The 21495-nt window shown below is 36.1% G+C and overlaps 1 protein-coding gene and 1 pseudogene across 6 annotated transcripts in view; both read left to right on the top strand.

Annotated features, from left to right (window-relative positions):
* The window catches only part of SUPT3H (SPT3 homolog, SAGA and STAGA complex component), a 557210-nt gene that overhangs the window by 210085 nt on the left and 325630 nt on the right, over nucleotides 1-21495 (top strand). The window contains exon 1 of one of the 6 annotated variants that reach the window (XM_073905034.1): nucleotides 16967-16985. The exons of the other annotated variants lie outside the window; for them this stretch is intronic. The gene's annotated coding sequence lies outside the window, so the exon portion shown is untranslated. Of the gene's footprint in view, nucleotides 1-16966; nucleotides 16986-21495 lie in introns of those variants that run through there. 6 annotated transcript variants of the gene reach the window in all.
* On the top strand, nucleotides 12774-14176 carry LOC112837783 (elongation factor 1-alpha 1 pseudogene; annotated as a pseudogene).

The following is a 21495-nucleotide window of genomic DNA, read 5'->3' as shown; positions in this document are numbered from 1 at the left end:
ACTTTCAGGTAAGTATCAAAATAAGAGAGGAGTTGTCAGTTTACAACCTAAAGATCTTGAATGAAGATAGTCTTTTGAAAACACCCTACCCTTTTACTGCCTAGGTTGTCAAGTTAATCTTATGGTTAAGTGAAATCTCTTCTTCTACCCACAGTTTCCCCTTATTTGATCATTATAAGCAGATCATTATTCTTGTCATAAAAATAATTTACATATCATTTACTGCTATGAACGAGTCTCCTCATTCTCAGAGAATGAGCATCCAGGGACTGGGGTTGGGGTCGGTTGCTAGATTTGTGCTTTGAACTACTTGGGCAAGTCCTCAGATAGATCCTCATGTAGTTTGTGAACACCTTCTGGTTAGGAACTGTTTCTTACTCATCTTTATATCCATAGCCTGTAGCACAGGGCTTTATAATAGGTAGCTATATCCACTGAATTGTCTTTTATTTAGATATAATAATTTCATTTTAAAAAATGGGTCTCATTAAATTATAGGCAAGTCACATAATATGGAGTTATTTTGGTGGATTACATGATCATTTATAAATCTGTAGAACAAAGATCCTGCCTGTTTTTGTGTTGTTCGGAAAATGAAAAGTATCCATCCCCTTTAAAAGCAAACTATAGCATTCCGTTTGTCAGTTTCATGGTTTTTTTAAAGCAAGTTCTGGAAGGTTACATGCAGTCTATATATTTTCATGGGATATTGTGGTTGTTATACTTGAAACTAATGTAATATTGTGTGTCAACTATACTCAAATAAAATAAATAAGTAAATAAATAAATCTTTATTTAGTACTTGCTATGTTTAAGGGGCTATCTGACATAGAAAAAAAACAAAAGACATAATCCTTAACCTTCCTGGTCTTGTAGTCTTATTGAGTGATAATAGTGCCAGTGAAATAGTGCTGGAATAAAGTAGTATACAATAAAGTGTCTACTTGTGTGATGCTGAAAAAAAAAAAACCCAAGAGTTTGATACTATAGTAGGCCTTCATTAATTGCTTCTTGATTGCCAACTGTGATCAAGGTACCAAGATAGGCTTTGTGTGCACTGAGAGTTAGCAGCTTTGGGGTAGAGAGGGGAGCCAGCCACAACTCTTGCCTTCCTGGAGCTCTGTCAGTCAGGGATAGTGGCTTTTAGCAGAAATGGTACTTCCAAATGTGCTTTAAAAAATGTGGCTGGGGAGGATCCCACCCATAGTTCATTGTAGAGAAGGGAGAAAGTAGTAAGAATTCAGACAATGGAGAGATTTCTCTGCTGTCTATCCTTTTAGAGACTTTTGTTCTTGAAAAATACTGCCTTGCATAGCGGTCAGGTATCCTGAGGTAGGAAGAGTCAACCCAGAACTTAAAACATGGCTGTGAATTAGAGTTCCTTTTTCTGTGGCCCAAGAGTCACTTTTATAGCCAGCCCCAGGTAATGCTTCCTTCTGGCCACTATCGTTTGTCAGTTAAACATTACCCTATTTCAGAGACAGGAAAATTTGTGGATTGGTTAAAAGATTTCATAGAAGGAGCTTCTATCAAGACCTAGAATAGAATTTCTGAGTATCCAGATTTTTCCCTGTATAACAGAAGTGTTATTCTCTTACAAATTATACTTCCTTTGCTTCTATGAGTAGTTTTACTGTATTCATTATTTTTTTCATTGTACTTTTATTTCTTATTCTACTCTTCTCATTTAAACATACAAATTTTACAGATTTTTTTTTGTTTCAATTCAGTATTCATTTCAGGCAGTTAGGAAACTCACCATAATTCACTTACATATAAAAAATGTTTTTACCAGCTAAAACAATATTTTTAGTTTCAGATTTTGCTATGCTTGCAGAATCTATATGTGTTGTGATTCATTTTTATGGAAAATCTTTACATCTCTAGACTGTAGACATAGTACTTATACTTTTGGTCATCTAAGTTTAGACTAATTTTCAAGAAAACATTTGGTCATGCATTTAAAATGTTTTCTCTTCTACTAAGCCCTACTGTTTTGCTACTCCTTTGAGTACTTGTCATAGACCTATCTTTTTGTAAAGCTCCTTTTAACATTCCGGAAACTTAACTGCTCTGTTTGGAGACTGTCTCATTCTAACAATTTTTCAAAATAAATAATATGATGCATTTGTATCTTAATTGACAAGAACATAAATGAGTTATATCTCAGATATAAGTGATTGTTTAAGAAAAACACATTGTTGATGTGTTGATGATCTTGGTTTTAACCATTTGAGAAGTACATGCCATGCTTTATGATAGCCCTTATGATACTTGCATTTCAAATGATATTTTAAAGTTCTATTTCATTTTTCTGGTGACTATAACATAAGCTAATCATTTGGACCCAATGTAATTTTATAACCTCGAACTAATTTTTGAGATGTTGGACTAACCATCTTGGTGGTGGTGGTGGTTGCGTTGGTGGTGGTGGTCGTGCGTGTGTGTGTGTTTAAACTGTGGCTTCTAATTTCTACTTTCAAGAAAAAAGCTGAGACTAATAATTGTCTCCTGAAAATTGCTGACATAACTGAACTGACATGGCTTAATATTTTACTCTTACAAATTTCTGAAACAAACAAAACATGAAGTAATTCAAGACAAACCAACAAAAAATATAATAAAAACTAAGTAAATATAAATTTTACTGTTAATAGCTAAACAAATAAAAGAATTAAAATACTTTAAGATTATCAAAATTATCAAATTTGGGGGCACCTGGGTGGCTCAGTCAGTTGAGTGGTCTGACTCTTGATTTTGGCCCAGGTTGTGATCTCAGAGTCATGGGATCGGGCCCCACCTGGGCTCCATGCTCAGTGTAAAGTCTGCTTGGAATTCTCTCTCTCTAAAATAAATAAATAAAATCTTTAAAAAAATAATAAAAAATAAAAATTCTAAAATTTATGATGGAGTTGTGTAGAAACTAAAAATTTATAGTCTATTTAAAATGCAGAAGTGTTGACTGTTCAGAAACTATGTAGATAAATTGTGGGTTATGGATAAATCTGCATGTTTCTAGCTAGTCTCCATGATACTCCTTTCTGAAGAAAGTTTAGGTGAGGCTAATGATGCCAGCCAATTTAGTAATGGTAACCTCTAGCACGGGGCTTTATGAGAGGTCTATTCCTTACCAGTTGGATTTGATCCCCTTTGGTCTCTCTTGTTTCTTTGATCTTATAACCACTTTCCCAGTGAGAGAGCCCCACTCACTAGCAGGGACCATCTACCGGAGGGCATACAGTAGTGGTAGGGTATCTGTTATTGTTTTCTCATTATCTACATATTCTTAATGCCAGGACCTGTACAATGTGTTTATATCAGGATAAGACCTGTCTCTGCGTCTTCATAATGTAAAACATGTAAGTCAGTACAATGGGAAATAGGAATATTTTTGGAAGCTATTCCTGTACCATGACAACTGGCAATAACCATATAAGGAAGTGACCGTTAACAACTAAATCTATCACATGAACCCCAAACTAAAAGTATCTCCAGCTCTTCCTTCCCTTAGCAGGATTCTGAAACAGAATGCTGGGCAGTCACTCCAAAGTTACCCAACAAGAGGGAACTGTGATGGAAGAAAGTCCATATGGAGGGAAGACAGCTTTCTTAACAGACTAATGAAAATACTTAATTTTTTTTATTTTTCTAGATTTTATTTATTCATTTGAGACACAGAGATAGAGAGCATGAGCAGGGGGAGAGGCAGAGGTAGAGGGAGAAGAAGGCTCCCCGCTGAGCCAGGACCCCAATGTGGAGCTCGATTCCAGGACCCTGAGATCATGACCTGAGCCGAAGGCAGTTGCTTAACCATCTGAGGCACCCAGGCACCCGAAAATATTTCTGTTGACTTTTTAAAATAGAACCATATGGCCATGTATCTTAGACCTCTCCAGGGCCATGCCAAGATCTGATACAAGTGAGGAGACCTGAAGCTTAACTTCATCAACTTCATGGTAAATCCACTTGTGTGTTTGTTCAGTGTGTGTGTTGTTTAAAATAAACTTGGAAGTTATTACAGGATCAAGAAAACACAATATAAATAGACAAACAATATGAGTCTATCAATGTAGTATCGTAAAATAGTAAAAGCTGCTTCCCACTGTAGATAGGCAGATGATAGATAGATAGATAGATAGATAGATAGATAGATAGATAGATAGATAGATATAGTTTTCTGGATAAGCTATATGTAAAGCTCTAAATTAATTTTTAATTTAAATCAAATATTTTACATCTTATCTTTCCTCAGCCTTATGGGTTCTGTGGGGATTACAAATGTAATTCTTATCTTTAGGGAATTTATAAGCATTGGAATAATATACTCACATGGAATAAGAGTAATTTACAACATTATGATAATTATATCTAATAACTGTGTGCATTGTGTGTAAGAATCTTGCTATCTTCACAACTCTGAGTTACCCAGAGAGAAGTCATTTTACAACTACAATCAGCAAGTAAATCTTGGAGCTAGGACCAGGATCCATGTCATTTGCCTCATTATCTTTTTTATCCTTAAGTTTTTAAAGATCATTTCCCTCTTTGATAAATAATGAAACACTTTTTATAGTTTCATGAAGTATAATTATACTGTGTTAGTTTCATAGGGTTGCTGGCAACAAAGTACCACAAGCCCAAGAGCTTAAAACAAATATACTGTCTTGTCTCATATAGTTCTGGAGGCTAGAGGTTCTAAATCAGGGTGTCTACAGGCTTGGTTCATTCTGAGGGCGCCGAGGAAGAATCTCTTCCCTCTTTCCCTCCTAGCTTCTGGTGATTACTGGCAATCTTTGGGATTGGTGGGTTTAGATGGACCCTGTCACCTCTGCTTCCATCTTTACATGGCATTCTCCCTATATCTTTGTGCCTCCCATGGTCATCTTTTTATTAGGATACTGGTTACATTGGATTTGGGGTTCACCCTACTGCAGTGTGACCTTGTCTTAACTAATTACATCTACAAACCTTATTTCCAGATAAGATTACGTTCTGAGTTAGTGGGGTTTAGGACTTCATATCTTTTTGGGGAGACACATAGTTCAATCCATAACATATACTTAGGCAGATTATTATTGTTTGGTAAATCTCATTTTTCTCTTTGAAATTCTGTCAGTAGAGAGTTTAAAGGAAAACAGTTCCTAATTTGGCCACAGAAACCACATTACTTTAAGCGAGCCATTTAACCTCTTGCAATGAAGAAAAGATAATGCGGTCTTATCTATATCATAGTGTGCCTTTGAGAATCTAGTGAGGTGATACTCTAAAAATGCTACTGCTTGTTTTATTCCAGTGGAACATTAATTTCAGATAATTGCATTTTCATTGAAAATTATTGACATTGGCATTCCTTTTACTTATTAATGTTCTCTCATCAGATCAGTAGAGGTCAATATAAGTGGTGGATCTGTTAAATTTTCTACACATGTATCATGACTTTAACTAGATTATCAGAATCCCACATCCTTTTTCACTAGTACTATAAAAATTGTGGTATTAAAAAGCCCTAGAATTAACTCTTACGTTTTTTAACTAAAAATATTATAACTTATCCTTCAAGTTAGTTATTCCAAAAATCTTCATGATAAAAAGTGAAAAAAACAATATTTTATTATTCTAAAATACATGTATTTTAAGAGAAGGCCTATGTACTTTTTTATGTGACGGGTTTTTTTCTCATACTTGTTTGTAATTACTGTCATGGAATTGGAGCATTAAAAAAACTTGTTTCTTGTGCTCATAAAATTGTTCCTATTTTCTCTAGATTGACAGATGAATAGTGCAAAGCTGACATTGACTTAAACATTTTTAGAAGGAGAGATCCCAGAAACTTTTTTGAAATCATATTTAATCATGTGAGTAGCACAACAGAAAAGGGAAAGAAAAAGGAAGAAAGAATTTGAAATTTATGCCAGTCTGTGCCTTTAAATGTGGCAGCAAAAGTTATCTGAAGAAATGTTTGCACTGAACCTTTTGACCATTCTACAACTCAGGAAGGATGCAACAGTTTTGTTAGTTAAAAAACACTATACAAATGTTGAGGACGTCTGCATGATATTAGGGGATTGAAATCATTTTGTCATCCTGTGATAAGAACAAGGCCAGGTGGCTCCATTCTGTGGCTTAGGATGTGGGTTTCTTTGGTTTTGCTAGTCTCTGATGCTGAGGGAAACAAGGTATATATGCAAAATGAGCTAATTTTTTAAGGGGCATGTAGCATGATAGCATAATTATTGGCCACGGAATCTGTTCTATTGGGCATTTTGTGACATGCTGTTTTCTTTTTTGTTTGTTTTTATTTTTATTTTTTATTTTTTTTACCCAGAGTTTTATGTGGGTCATGCTGAGCAATTACAAATACATTGTTTACTCTAAGATAGAAGTGTTTGGCGTTACTCTTATTGTATTTGATGGTCAGATGATTATTTGCTGTAGTGTGTATTTCAGAAATGAAAATTGCCAATTTCTAGGCCGAATGGCCTATGATGCATATATAAAGGAACTTTTTTCTTCTTCAGCAGAATGCCTCATACTAGGGTCTAGCGCCATTGCCCTAACACATGGGGTTCATTTCCTTAACACAGTCACCCTGAAATCTCAGTCTTGCCCCTTAGTCTTTTGGTTTTTCCTTACTTTGCTTTTATTCATTATAAAACAGCGTTCTCATTCACTTGTTTATATATGAGAAAACTTACGGTTCAACCTACATACCATAGGAAGTTCCAACTTAGTCAAGATTCTTATCACCCCAGTAAGTTTAGTTTCCACTCGTTTCACACTTATTTCAGTGTGCTATCCTTCTCAGACCTGCCTTCCTTCTTTCTAAGATAGTCAGGGTTACACTCTCGAAACTGCAGATCAGAAACTGCCTTCATATATTCAGCATCCTCATACAGGCATTTTGGCTTAAATTATCCTTAATCCCGATGACGGTTTTGTAAACTTTCTTTTTTATTTTTCCATTGTTTCGTCATTCCTTCAGAGGTCATCCTCCAATCTTTTTTCTTTTTTTTAATAATGGCTTCACACATACAGGAAGATGAGTTTGCACAATATAAGCTGTCAAGTAGTCACATACCTAAGATGAAATTTTGCTTGTGGTGAAAAGGTCGTATTCACAGTTCTCATAACTTTGGAGGTCAGTTGTCACTCTGCAAATGGCAAGGTGGGAATGTGCCCAAATGCAGAAAAGAAGAACTTAAAAATCATTTTTACTGTGAGCTCATTATGATGATGTCCATGCAAGACATTGTTTCTAACAGTTCCTGAATCGTACCTATATATAATGGATGTAAGGTAAATCTTTGAATGAATGAATGATACAGATATCAAACTACCTGTCATTTGTAACCAAGAAGGCAACACACAAGGTGTTCACCTTGAGGATTCTTCTTCATCTGCAATTAGCTCAAAGTTAGGAAAGAAGCTGCTTCCTCAGGTTAGACTCCATCTCTCTCAGGATTTTGAGTAGGCTGTAATTCTGCTGCCGCTTGTGTCTTTACATGGCTTGCATCCCAGAAGGGACAGATTGTCAACAACATAATTATTCTGATGTAAATATAGCTATTTCAGTGATGTAAGCATTGATGATTAAGAATTTTAAAACTAATTTAGGTCTTTTGCTTTTAGACATGCTATTGATTTACTAACCATAGATCTTTTGACACATTTTGAACCAAATTATGCTGAAAAACACAGCACTTCCCTCAACTTTTAAGCCATTTAATGGTAAACTTCAGCTTAAAGCCTTTACTTTAAAAATAAATTGAGGTAAAGTTCCTAAGGCCAGATGTGCCCAAAAATGTTAAAAGAAAAGGTTTATCTTTTTGAAAATATTTTATTTGTTTATTTGAGATGGAGAGAGAGAGAGAGAGCACAGAAGCAGGGGGAGCAGCAGAGGGAGAGGGAGAAGCAGGCTTCCCGCTGAGCAGGGAGCCTGATGCGGGGCTCGATCCCAGGACCCTGGGATCATGACCTGAGCCGAAGGCAAGATGCTTAACTGACAGAGCCACCCAGGCGCCCCAAAGAAAAGGTTTAAGTGAAAACATTAGACATGTGTCTAAAAACAGATCTTGGCAAGAGCAAAATGATTTGCTTTACAGTGATCACATTTGTGATTATTTGAGACAACTTTTTTCTTTTAAAATCCTGTGTAGCTCAATTAAATTTAAGTGAGTTCTTGATAAAGCTAGTAAACCAAATCTATAATCTTTTATATATCCCTTTCCATTACTCATGTATTTATACATAACGTTTACCCTAATTTGATTTCTAAGTATGGTTTTGCACTTCTCTCTGTTTTGTGTTTGGGCAGAGAGGATATCACATAGAGATCTCTCATATAATACAATACGACTAGCAAACCTGGTTATGAGGTTAATTGACTTATGTTTATTTAAAACTAATTTCTTAGAACTAGAGGAGGGATGGATAACACATTAGGTATCATTTTCAAACATGTTACAGATAAAGTGATCATTTTTACAGAATGAATGCCAGGACATAATTGACAAGTACAAATGTACATAGAGAAAGAGGGATATCTTGCCACTAAAATGTATTACCATGGTGAATTTGTCTCCAGCAATGCGAAGTAAAACCTCACATTTAATTTTTCTGTAAATAAGTAACCAAAAATTACCTCTCATCCCAGAAAATGGTTTTGTTCAGGAAGTAGGATTTGTTTCACAAACTGCACAAATGCTTTCATCCAATTGACTATACTAAATTTCATCTTCACTATCAACTGAAGACCATCAGCTCCTACAGTCCTATTTGAACTTCCATTCTCTTGTCTTACTGTAAAGTAGCACTTTGACTAGAAGGGAAATTTTCCTCTTTGGAGTTTCCTAGAGACAGTCATAGTAAAAGGGATGGGTATTGAAATCTTAGAGAAATAAACCGTCAAGGTTTCCAGATCCCTCCTTCTTTGCAGACCCACCATTTTTTTCTCCCCACCTCCATGCCTAAAATAAATCAATTTAAGCTTTACATAGTGGGCTTTCATGTAAGATTTTAAGGACAAAATTACAGCTGCTTAAACAAAGAAAAGAATACTAGTGTTAAATCACTGGGCTGGATAATCTTTAAAGTCTCTTTTTTCTCCCTTCTTCACTGTTTCTCAAAATAGAAAGTCTGCTTTCCTGAGATGCTTCTAAATATGAAGATGTGTAAGTGAATTTTTCTAGAAATTTAAATTATATGACAGATACACTTTTCCATATTTTGTCAACAAAGAACAAATAGATGAACTATATAAAGGATTTTTATGTTTATAAGTAATTGTATGAGTACATTTTGTATGGTGGAGGGTGATTCATGGAAATAATGGTTAGGGTGGGGTTGTAGAAAAATCCCCATCTTACATTAGTAAGAAAAAACTAAACCTAATGGGGTGAGTGAACTTTTAAAATCTGTTTTAATTATGGAACTATTATTGACTTGGCAACTCAAACAATATAGTACTTTGTGAATGTTGAGCAATAACTTTTGACCTGTCTTTAGTAACACAAATATGCACAGTCATTTTCCATTTAATATTTAATAATATATTATAGTTTCTCTGTAGGTTTAGTCACCGGTTTTTTTTTCATTGTCTCATTATTCATTTTACTTTACTATTGAAAGTTATTTAATGAACATGAGAAATATAGCCTAATGTCTGATGTCCTTACTAAGTGACTAATTCCTATTTTTTCATTAATGTTTCTGTTAAGAGCTAATGGCTACTGGGGGTGCAGTAGTGAACAAGAGGAAATTTCTGTCTTCATGAAGCTTACATTCTAATGGCAGAGGCAGACAGGAAACAAGTACATACACGATATGTCTGATAGTGGTAAGTCCTAGGATGAAAAGTAAAGTAGGTTTAGGGGACACAGTGTAATGGAAGCTGATATTTTCAATACGGTGGCCAAGGAAAGCCAATCCGACAGGTGATGCTTGAGCAGAGATTTGAGTCAAATTATGCCAGTATCTGGGAAAAGAATTTCCCATCTGAGAGAATAGTGAGTGTTAAAACCTTTAGTTGGGAACATACTAGGTGTGTTCAAGGAAGAGTGCAAAGACTGTTTGGTAAGGATACAGTGAATATGGTAGATAAGGTCAAAGAAGCCAGACCTTGCAGGCTGTGGTCAGAAGTTAGGATTTTATTTAAATATATGTATATATGTTAATTGGAGGACTTTGATAAAGAGAGGGACATGATTAGATTTAAAGGGCTTACTGTAGCTGCTGTATAGAGGAAGGACATTCCATGAGACAAAGGGTGTAAGATTTGAGCAGAAAGATCAGCATGGAGGCTACTGTAATAGCTTGCTAGGGATGATCGCAACTTGGATTAGGACAGTAGCAGTTGGAGATGTGCAAAGTGATCAAATTGTAGAAATATTTTGAAGGTAGTTGGCAAGATTTTCTAATAGACCAGATGTGGAACAAAAGAAAAAGAAAGGAATCAGAGTTGATTCTAAGGCCTTTGGGCTAAAGAATTGGGTGAATGAATATATATAGTCATACTAGTTCACGTAAAAGAGAACTGGAAGTTGAAGATGTTCAAAAAACATTGTGTGCAAATAGTTGGGGATGAGTACATACATAAAGTTGGGAGACCCTATAACTTATTGGCTCTGAAATGAGCAAACTTGGATATCACTCCACAACTGAGCTCTGCTATTAATGAAAGCATTTGTTGCTCAAAAATAATCATGCTTTGCAAAAATACACAACGAAAACATAGGACTTATGGGAAAATGATATTCAGCATAATACTCAAAAACTTGTTAGTAACATATTTTTTTAAAAGATCATAAATGTTAAGTGGTTAACAAATAAATACTGCAATATATTTGGTACTTTAGATTTCAAAATATATTATTCCCTGGTGGAAGTGGCTATGGAAAGCGTTGCAAGATTATGAGTTTCTGTGGAGTGATGCAAGGAGGCTTACTGAAATCTGAAGGAAAATTGTAACACCAGATGTGAATGGGTGTGAGTCACACCTCACACAGTGAACCGAGGTAGCTGGTAGATGTTTGTTTTGAAGTGTGTGCTTTTCATGTATTCCTAGTTCAGCTGGGTGCAGTTTTTTGCATTCACCTTGTTTCTTGTGGAGGAAATCTCTCATAAATGAGCAAATGTGAAATTTTAGTTATACCATTATTCCCTAATTTATCGATTGCACTGGAATAAATTTACATTTTCAAAAGAAGTTGTACAGCAGAACTAACATCTAGTGACTTTGGGCACATTACTTATCCTCTTGGAGCCTTGATTGCCTCATATGTAAAATAGGGATAATAGTATTCGCCTTCTAGGGCTTGAGGGAGGGTGAAGTGAATGTATGCATGCTCGTTGGGAAGAGAATATTTGTTAAAAATTGAAGACTTTCCTATAACCTCTCTGCTCTGCGGGAAGCCCGCTTCTCCTCTCCCACTCCCCCTGCTGTGTTCCTTCTCTTGCTGTGTCTCTCTTTGTCAAATAAATAAATAAAATCTTTAAAAATAAATAAATAAATTGAATAAAGAAAATCTGGCCCAATTAAGGTGTCAGTCATTGATGCAAGTTAATCAAGGCTATTTTTAGTTCACCCAGTCTTGAAGCTCTCAAGGCACACCCTCTTTTATACTGCTCATTAGGCACTGTATTATTGCTCCCCATCCTGTACATCCCAACTGTTCAGCCAGCTATTAGAGGTGAGTAAAGGAAACAGTCAACAAAACAAAGAGGCAACCCACAGAATGGGAGAAGATATTTGCAAATGACACTACAAACAAAGCACTGATTTCCAAGATCTATAAAGAACTTCTCAAACTCAACACCCAAAAAACAAATAAGTCAAAAAATGGGCAGAAGACATGAATAGACACTTCTCCAAAGAAGACCTACAAATGGCTAACAGACACATGAAAAAATGTTCATCATCATTAGCCATCAGGGAAATTCAAATCAACACCACACTGAGATACCACCTTACACCAGTTAGAATGGCAAAAATTGACAAGGCAAGAAACAGCAAATGTTGGAGAGGTTGTGGAAGGGGAACCCTCTTTGGAAAACAGTGTGGACGTGCCTCAAAAAATTAAAAATAGAGCTACCCTATGACCCAGCAATTGCACTACTGGGTATTTACCCCAAGGACACAGATGTAGTGAAAAGAAGGGCCATATGCACCCCAATGTTCATTGCAGCAATGTCCGCAATAGCCAAACTGTGGAAAGAGCTGAGATGCCCTTCGACAAATGAATGGCTAAAGAAGATGTGGTGTCCATATGGTCCATATTGTATATTCCATATACAATGGAATATTAGCCGTCAGAAAGGATGAATACCCAACTTTTACATCAACATGGTTGGGACTGGAGGAGATTGTGCTAAGTGAAATAAGTCAAGCAGAGAAAGTCAATTATATGGTTTCACTTATTTGTGGAACATAAGGAACAGCATGGAGGACACTAGGAGAAGGAAGGGAAAAATGAAGTGGGGGGGGAATCGGAGTGGGAGACATGAACCATGAGAGACTATGGACTCTGAGAAGCAAACTGAGGATTTTGGGGGTGGGATGGGGGGGATGGGGGGATGGGTTAGCCCAGTGATGGGTATTAAGGAGGGCACGTACTGCATGGAGCACTGGGTGTTATACAAAAACAATGAATTGTGGATCACTACATCAAAAACTAATGATGTAGAGCCCAGGGTGGACCTGCGACGAGCAGAGGAAGCAGCTCAAAGGGGCTGTCCCAGACATTCGGGAGGACTAGGCTAAGAACTGGAGGTGTCGTGAAAACCACCGCTCAACCTGAACCAAAATGGGAAAGGAAAAGACTCATATCAACATCGTCATCATTGGACACGTAGATTCGGGCAAGTCTACCACTACTGGTCATCTGATCTATAAATGTAGGGGGATCGACAAAAGAACTATCGAAAAATTTGAGAAGGAGGCTGCTGAGATGGGAAAGGGCTCCTTCAAGTATGCCTGGGTCTTGGATAAACTGAAAGCTGAACGTGAACGTAGTGTCATCATATCTCCCTGTGGGAATTTGAGACCAGCAAGTATTATGTGACCATCATTGATGCAGGACGCAGAGACTTTATCAAAAACATGATTACAGGCACATCTCAGGCTGACTGTGCTGTCCTGATTGTTGCTGCTGGTGTTGGTGAATTTGAAGCCGGTTTCTCCAAGAATGGGCAGACCTGTGAGCATGCCCTTCTGGCTTACACACTGGGTGTAAAACAACTAATTGTTGGTGTTAACAAGATGGATTCCACTGAGCCACCCTACAGCCAGAAGAGATACAAGGAAATCATTAGAGAAATCACCTACATTAAGAAAATCGGCTATAACCCTGACACAGTAGCATTTGTACCAGTTTCTGGTCGGAATGGTGACAACATGCTGGAGCCAAGTGCTAACATGCCTTGGTTCAAGGGATGGAAAGTAACCCGTAAAGATGGGAATGCCAGTGGAACCACACTGCTTGAAGCTCTGGATTGCATTCTGCCACCAACTTGTCCAACTGACAAGCCTTGCATCTGCCTCTCCAGGACGTCTACAAAATTGGTGGTATTGGTACTGTCCCTGTGGGCCAAGTGGAGACTGGTGTTCTTAAACCTGACATGGTGGTCACCTTTACTCCAGTCAGTGTTACAACTGAAGTAAAGTCTGTTGAAATGCACCATGAAGCTTTGAGTGAGGTCCTTCCTGGGGACAAGGTGGGCTTCAATGTCAAGAACGTATCTGTCAAAGATATTCGTCGTGGCAGTGTGGCTGGTGACAGCAAAAATGACCCACCCATGGAAGCAGCTGGCCTCACGGCTCAGGTGATTATCCTGAACCATCCAGGCCAAATCAGTGCTGGATATGCACCTGTGCTGGATTGTCACACAGCTCACATTGCTTGCAAGTTTGCTGAACTGAAGGAGAAGATAGATCGTTGTTCTGGAAAAAAGCTGGAAAATGGTCCCAAGTTCTTGAAATCTGGTGATGCTGCCATTGTTGATATGGTTCCTTGGCAAGCCTGTGGGTGTTGAGAGCTTCTCTGACTCTCCTCCTCTGGGCCGTTTTGCTGTTCGTGACATGAGTCAGATGGTTGCTGTGGGCGTCATCAAAGCAGTGGACAAGAAGGCCGTTGGAGCTGGCAAGGTCACCGAGTCTGCCCAGAAAGCTCAGGGGGGCTAAATGAATATTATCCCCAATACCTGCCACTGCAGTTTTTTTTTTTTTTTTTTTTTTTTTTGATAGAGACAGCGAGAGAAGGAACACATGCAGGGGGAGTGGGAGAGGGAGAAGCCGGCCTCCAGCAGAGCGGGGAGCCCGATGCGGGGCTCGATCCCAGGACCCTGGGATCCTGACCTGAGCCGAAGGCAGACGCTTAACGACTGAGCCACCCAGGCGCCCCCTTGCCACCACAAAATCAGTGGTGGAAGAAGCGTCTCAGAACTGTTTGTGTCAATTGGCCATTTAAGTTTAATAGTAAAAGACTGGTTAATGATAACAATGCATCATAGAACCTTCAGAAGGAAAGGAGAATGTTTTGTGGACATTTGCTTTGTGTGTGTGTGTGTGGCAGTTTTAAGTTACTAGTTTTTAAAATCAGTACTTTTTCATGGAAACAACTTGACCAAAAATCTGTCACAGAATTTTGAGACCCATTAAAACAAAAGTTTAATGAGAAAAAAAAAACAACTAATGATGTATGGTGACTAACATAACATAATAAAATAAAATAAAATAAAATAAAATAAAATAAATAATAAAGTTGAGTAAGAAACAAGAAAAAAATACTTTTTAGACAGAATATGACTCCATATTGTTTCACCAAAATTCTTAATACACAATAATTGGTAAATGTAAAAGAAGTTACTTTATAAAGTTAGAAAAATTTTGATTTGTATTTTTATTGCTAATTACTTACATGTTATTTCCCCAAATAATGTTTTAAATCATTAAATTTTACCTTTGATCTTTAGTTTATAATAATAATTATATAATAAAAATAGGGGCCTTCATCTTGATTGGATATGGATTTAAAAACAATCTGGTCAAAAACGGGAAGACATTTAACCAGCATTGGGTTTAAATGCTGTAGGTAGTGAGTTTTTTTCTTCTAAAATTTCAGAAGATGGTAATGATGCCCAGATATAGCAATCATTAGGTGGAGTGTTACTCTCTGACACTAGAGTTGAACTTAATGTTGCAGTAAAAATACACCTGACAATATTTTTTACTTAGTTGTTAATGCTGCTTTATCGAAGTATATTTTGCATAAAAGTCACTATTTTAAGTGTTTAGTCCTATTTTACATAAATTTATAGGTATATATATCCATCACTATAGTTCAGTTTTAGCCATTTCCCATCCCCCCAAACTTATTTTATCTTGTTTGCAGCCTGATTCCCAGGCTTATTGATCTCCTTTCTATCTCTGTAATTTTGGCTTTTCATGATATTTCATGTAATTGAATCACATTCATGGAGTATTTTCCATGTGGCTGCTTTCATATAGCATGAATTTGAGGTTCATTCACATTGTAGCATGGATCAGTATTTCCTTCATTTTCATTACTAAAGAGTATTCCCCTGTATGGACATACCACATTTTTCCCCATTTACCAACTGATGCACATTTGAATTATGTTTACTTTTAAGAACAGTGCTGATGTGAGCATATGCATACAGTTCTTTGAGTAGACATATGTCTTCTACTCTCCTGGATGGATTCCTTGGAGGGGAATGCTGGGTTGTATGGTAAGATCATGTTTAAATTCTTAAGAAAATGTCAAACTGTTTTTCTAAAGTGGTTGTATTGTTTTATATTCACACCAGCAATATATAAGGATTCCGTTTTTTCCACATCCTTACCAACACTTGTCATTGTCTGTCTTTTTGATTATGGCTATGCTAGTAGGTATAAAGTGATATCTCTTGGGTTTGTTTTGGATTTCTTTAATGACAAACTATATTGAACATCATTTCATTATCTTATTGTCCATTAATATATCTTCTTTGGAGAAATGTCTATTCAGATCCTGTGCCCATTTATTAATTGGATTGTTCATCATCTTACTCAGTTTTAAAAATACATCTTTATGTATTCTGAACTCAAGTCCATCAGATATATATTTGTAGATATTTCCCATCTGTGAATTGTCTTTTCATTTCCTTAAAATTATCTTTTGAAGTGCAAACATTTTCCATTTTAATCAAGTCTAATTTATCCATTTTGTCTTTTATTGCTGGTGTCCTGTGAGTTGAATGTTTAATATTTGCACACTTAATGTAAGTATAGTAGTTATCGTGGGATTTACACCTTCTATTTTGCAGTTTGTTCTCTGTCTCATGTCTTTATTTCTTGCTCCATGCCTCCTTACTGTCTCCCTTCTGTGAAATATTTTTTAGTTCACCATTTTAGCTTCTTTGTTCATTTTGTAGACTATTTTTTAAAAATATTTTTTGTGGTGGTTCCAGGAACTGCAATATGCATCTTTACTTATTACCATTTATTTCAGAAATACTACCTTAATTCTAGTAAAATATAGAAACTTTATTCTAATACACAGACATACCTCATTTTATTGCACTTTGTGCTTTATACATAATGCATTTTTAACAAATTGACGGTTTGTGGCCACAGGTCTATCAGGGCCATTTTTTCCAGCGTTTGCTCCCTTCATATCTCTGTGTCACATTTTGGCAATTCTCACAATATTTCAAACTTTTTCATTATTATTATATTTGTTATGATGATCTGTGATCAGTGATGACTCATTGAAAGCTCAGATGGTTAGCGTTTTTTAGCAATAAAATATTTTTAAATTAAGGTACTGACATTTTTTAAGACATAATACTATTGCACACCTACTAGACTACAGTATGGTGTAAACATAACTTTTATATGTACTGGGAAGCTAAAATATTCATTTAACTAACTTTATTGCGATATTCACTTAATTACAGTGGGCTGAAACTGAACCCACAATATCTCTGAGGTAAGTTTGTGTATCCTTTTTTCTCCCCTCCTTTGTTCTCTTGTCATATAAATTATATTGCTATAAACTTAGTGTACAGTGTTATAATTATTACTTTTTCATAATCTTATGTCTTTTAAAGAAGAGAAGAAATGAGAGCTTGTATATTTGTAGGATCTTTTGTATTTACCCACATATTTGTCATTTTTAGCACTCTTTTGCTAGATTTGAGTTACTGTCTTATGTCACTTCCCATCTTTTTTCTTCTTGTTAAATAAAATTATATCATTAAATATATTACAGTCCTTATATGTTAATATAATTATATTCTTTATAATGTATAAGTTAAAATTAAATTAAAATATATTTTTATTGAGCTATAATTAACACATAACATTGTATATGCTTAAGGCATACAATGTGTTGGTTTAATACATTTGTATATTAGAATATGATCACCACTGCAGCATTAACTAATGGAATATGATTGCCACTGTAGCGTTAACTAATGCCTTTATCACTTCATACTATTACTATTTCTTTTTTGTGGTTAGAACAATTAAAATCTAGTTTCTTAGCAGCTTTGAAGTCTATGATACAGTATTGTTGCCTACAATCACTATGCTGTGCATTTAATCTCTAGGATGTACCTTATCTACTAGTGACAAGTTTGTATTATTAAACATCTCCCCAGTTCCCATTCCCCCAAGTCCCTGGTAACCACCATTCTGCTGTTTTCACAAGTTTGGCTTTTATAGATTCCACATATTAATAGTACCATCTAGTATTTGTCTTTATGTGTCTGACTTACCTCAGCATAATGCCTTGGAGGTTCATCCATGTTGTCGCAAATGACAGAATTTCCTTCCTTCCTTATTGCTGAATAATATTCCATTGTATATATGTACCACATCTTTTTTATTCATCCATTGATGGACACTTAGTTTTTGTCCGTATCTTTGGCTATTATGAATAATGTTGCAATAAACATGGGAGTGCAGACATCTCTTCGAGACCCTGTTTTCATTTCCTTTGGTTGTATGCCTAGACGTGGAATGGCTGGTAGTTCTATTTTTAATTTTTTGAGGAATCTGTCCACTGTTTCCCATAGTGCTGCACCAGTTTACATTCCCACCAACAGTGTACTTATGGGTTTTCTATTCTTCACACCCTCACCAACACTTCTCTTGTGTTCTTGTTAATAGTCATTACAACAGGTGTGAGGTGATACCTCATTATGCTTCTGATTTGCATTTCCTTAAGGATTACTGATATTGAGCATCTTTTTGTATGCCTGTTGGCCATTCAGATGTCCTCTTCTGAAAAATATCTATTTAGTTCCTTTGCCCATTTTTTTAATCAGATTGCTTTTATGTTATTGAGTTGTATGAGTTCTTTATATGTTTTGGATATTAACCCTTTATCTGTTTGCAAATATCTTCTCTCCTTCCATAGGTTGCCTTTTCATTGTGTTGATTGTTTCTTTTGTTGTGCAGAAGCTTTTGAATTTGACGTAGGCCCACTTGATCATGTCACTTTCCTTTCAATCTGAAAGATTTGCTTTAGTATTTCTTATAAGGTAAGTCTGCTAGCAACATCTTCTCTCAATCTTTGTTTATCTGGGCATGTCTTTATGAAAAATGGTATTGCTGGATATAGATTTCTTGATTGGCAATTTTTTTCCTTTAGCACTTTGAACATGGTATTCCATTGCTTCTTGCCTTTTTTTTTTTAATGTAAAGTTATCTTTTAGTGTTATTGTGATTCTCTATATGGGACCAGTCATTTTTCTTCTGGCACTTTTATAATTTTCTCTTTTTGGGGGGCATATAACATGTCTAGGTATGAATGTCTTTGAGTTTATTCTACTTGGGGTTTGTAGAGATTGGATGTGTTGATTAATGTTGCTTTTTGTTTTTAAATCAAATTTGGTTTTCAGCCATAATTACTTTGAATATTGTCTTCTTCTTTCCCCTCATTTTTTCTGGGACTCTGTTTACACTTATATTGGTGTACTTGATATTATATGAGGTTCTGTTGATTTATTTTATTGTCATTGTTTTTCTTTTTTAGAATGGATAGTAGATTTAAGTTCAAATTTACTGTTTCTGTATTTTGACAGGTCAGATTTGCTATTGAACCACTCTAGTGAATCATTCATTTCAGTTATTGTAGTTTTCAACTTCAGAATTTTGATTGTTTTTTAATAATATTTCTTTATGATATTCCATTCAGTAGATCATTGATGTCATGCTTGAATTCTCAACGTGGTGGAACATGTATATAATTAATTTATAATTGGTGCTTTGTAGTCTTTATCTGTTAAATCCCACATAAAAGGACATTCAGAAGTTGTTTCAATTGACCTCTCTTTTCCCGAGTCAGTAGGTTACACTTTTGTGTTTCTTTATGTCTCATAATTTCTTTATGTTGAACACTGGATGTTTTAGATAATATTTTATAGCAATTCTAGATTCTAATATTTTTTCCCCTGAGGGTTGTTGTTGTGGTTCTTTTTGTGTGGTTAGTAATTATTTAGACTAAACACCAAACTGTGTGGCCCCTGATGTCTCTGTTTAGTGTCTTCTGATTTGTTTCTTTAACCATCTTTATTTTTAAACCTCGCCTATTAGGTGTTTTCCTCTGTTTTCTGCTTAGCTTCATCTTTAATCAGTTATTGGTCAGAGATTATGCTCAAATAGTTGGAACCAGTATGGCTTCCTCTCTCTGGTTATAGATCTGTGCTGATTTAGGAAGCATATTCAGTGTTTAGGCTATTTTAAGTTTTTCCTGGCTCTTATTTTCCACTGTGCTCTGTTCTATCTCCTCTGTGTGTTAGCTCAGGTTCTGTTTTCTAAGAATGTATGAGTGGCTTGCACCATTCCAGTCTCTGCTACACATAAATCAACCTCAGTCAGTGCAGGATCTTTGGTGATCTCACCTGGCCCCATGTGGCTGTCTCACCTCCCAGAATTACCTATTAAGTTTCTCACTTGCCTGCCAGGCTGTTGCTTGCCTGAAAAAGACCCAATACTTCAAACAGATGGAAACAGTGGCCTCCCCTTCTTCCATGTGCCACTAAGATCACCATTTTAACTGACAACACTTTAAATCAAGTGACCCCCCTCTTTGACAGCAGCAGCTAAACTTGCAGTTATCACATTATGCCTTGCCCTAATTGAACTGCTGCACATGCAGAGCTGGGGTTCATGAGAAGCCCCAGGAAAAATCGTCACCAACTGATGCCGTTCTTACTCAAAGTTCAGTGGTTTTTATTAATAACCGTTTGTCATTTTGTTGTAAGCCTCGGGTTGATTTTCTGAGGGCTGAAATGGTTGTTTTTGACAGTTGTGTTAAGCTTTATGGTGTTTTGGGGAATGGGGAGGGACTTGTTGCCCTCCTATCATGCAGGAGTGAATCTGCATTTATGTTTAAGTATGTGGTGCTGTTTATTTTCCAAACTAAAATGGTTCAAATATGACAGATCATCAGTAATTCACGTTTTCATGGTTATCTTCTCTCCTTGTCTGAAATTCTGTATTTGAGGGGGAAAAAAATCCCACTGTGGAAGAAAATGACTCCCTTAATTCATATTTCAAAACACTTTTTGAGGTTAGGACTGCAGGAGACTAAATATGTGGGTTGAATATCTGAACAAGTGGTATATAGGGTATTAGCAAGAAAAAAAGCACTTTGTGTCAAATCATTCATTGTTCAATTTCATAACTTTGATATTGCCTGCTCAAGATAAGCCTGTCCTAACCAGGCTGAGCATTTAAGTAGAATTGGGCTGAAAGTAAGCAGATGAAGATTAGAACTGTTAAGTATATGTGTTTATGTTCACTCTCAAGAGATTACTCTTCTCTCTCACTCCTTTATTATCCATGGGATGTGATGTTTGTACTGGTCAAGAGCCCCTCGGGATGTGGAGTTAGACAGACATAGATTCTAACACCATCTTTGTGTTCCTGTATAAGTTACATGACTAGTGTAAGTCTCAGTTTTCCTTTTGTAAAGAGATAAGAGTAGTATCATTTCTGTGTTTTGAACTATATCATTTCTATTATTGTTAGGGTTCTATTAATGTCTAGACCAACACTTCTCTAAGCAGCAGTGTTGAATCGTTTTTGCAAAGTAGATTTCTGTAAGAATAGAATCATGTGTCTGTTGGCCATCTGTATGTCTTCTTTGCAAAAATGTCTATTCAGGTCTTCTGCCTATTTTTTTTTTTTTGGTGTTGAGTTGACAAGTTCTTTTTATATTTTGGATATTAACCCCTTATCAGATATACCATTCATTAATATCTGCTCTCATTCATAGGTTGCCTTTTTGTTTTGTTGATGATTTCCTTTGTTGTGCAAAATCTTTTTGTTTTGATGTAGTCCCACTAGTTTTATTTTTGCTCTTGTTTCCGTTGCCACAAGAGATCTATCTAGAAAAATGTTCAGTATCAGAGAAATTACTGCCTGTGTTCTCTTTTAGGATTGTTACAGTTTTAGGTCTCATATTTCGGCCTTTAATCCATTTTGAG

The sequence above is a fragment of the Callorhinus ursinus genome, unplaced genomic scaffold (genome assembly GCF_003265705.2).
Source record: "Callorhinus ursinus isolate GAN/ISIS: 27379988/994484 unplaced genomic scaffold, GSC_fseal_2.0 scaffold22, whole genome shotgun sequence".
Classification (NCBI taxonomy): Eukaryota; Metazoa; Chordata; class Mammalia; order Carnivora; family Otariidae; genus Callorhinus; species Callorhinus ursinus.
This window is presented reverse-complemented; position numbering and strand designations above follow the sequence as displayed.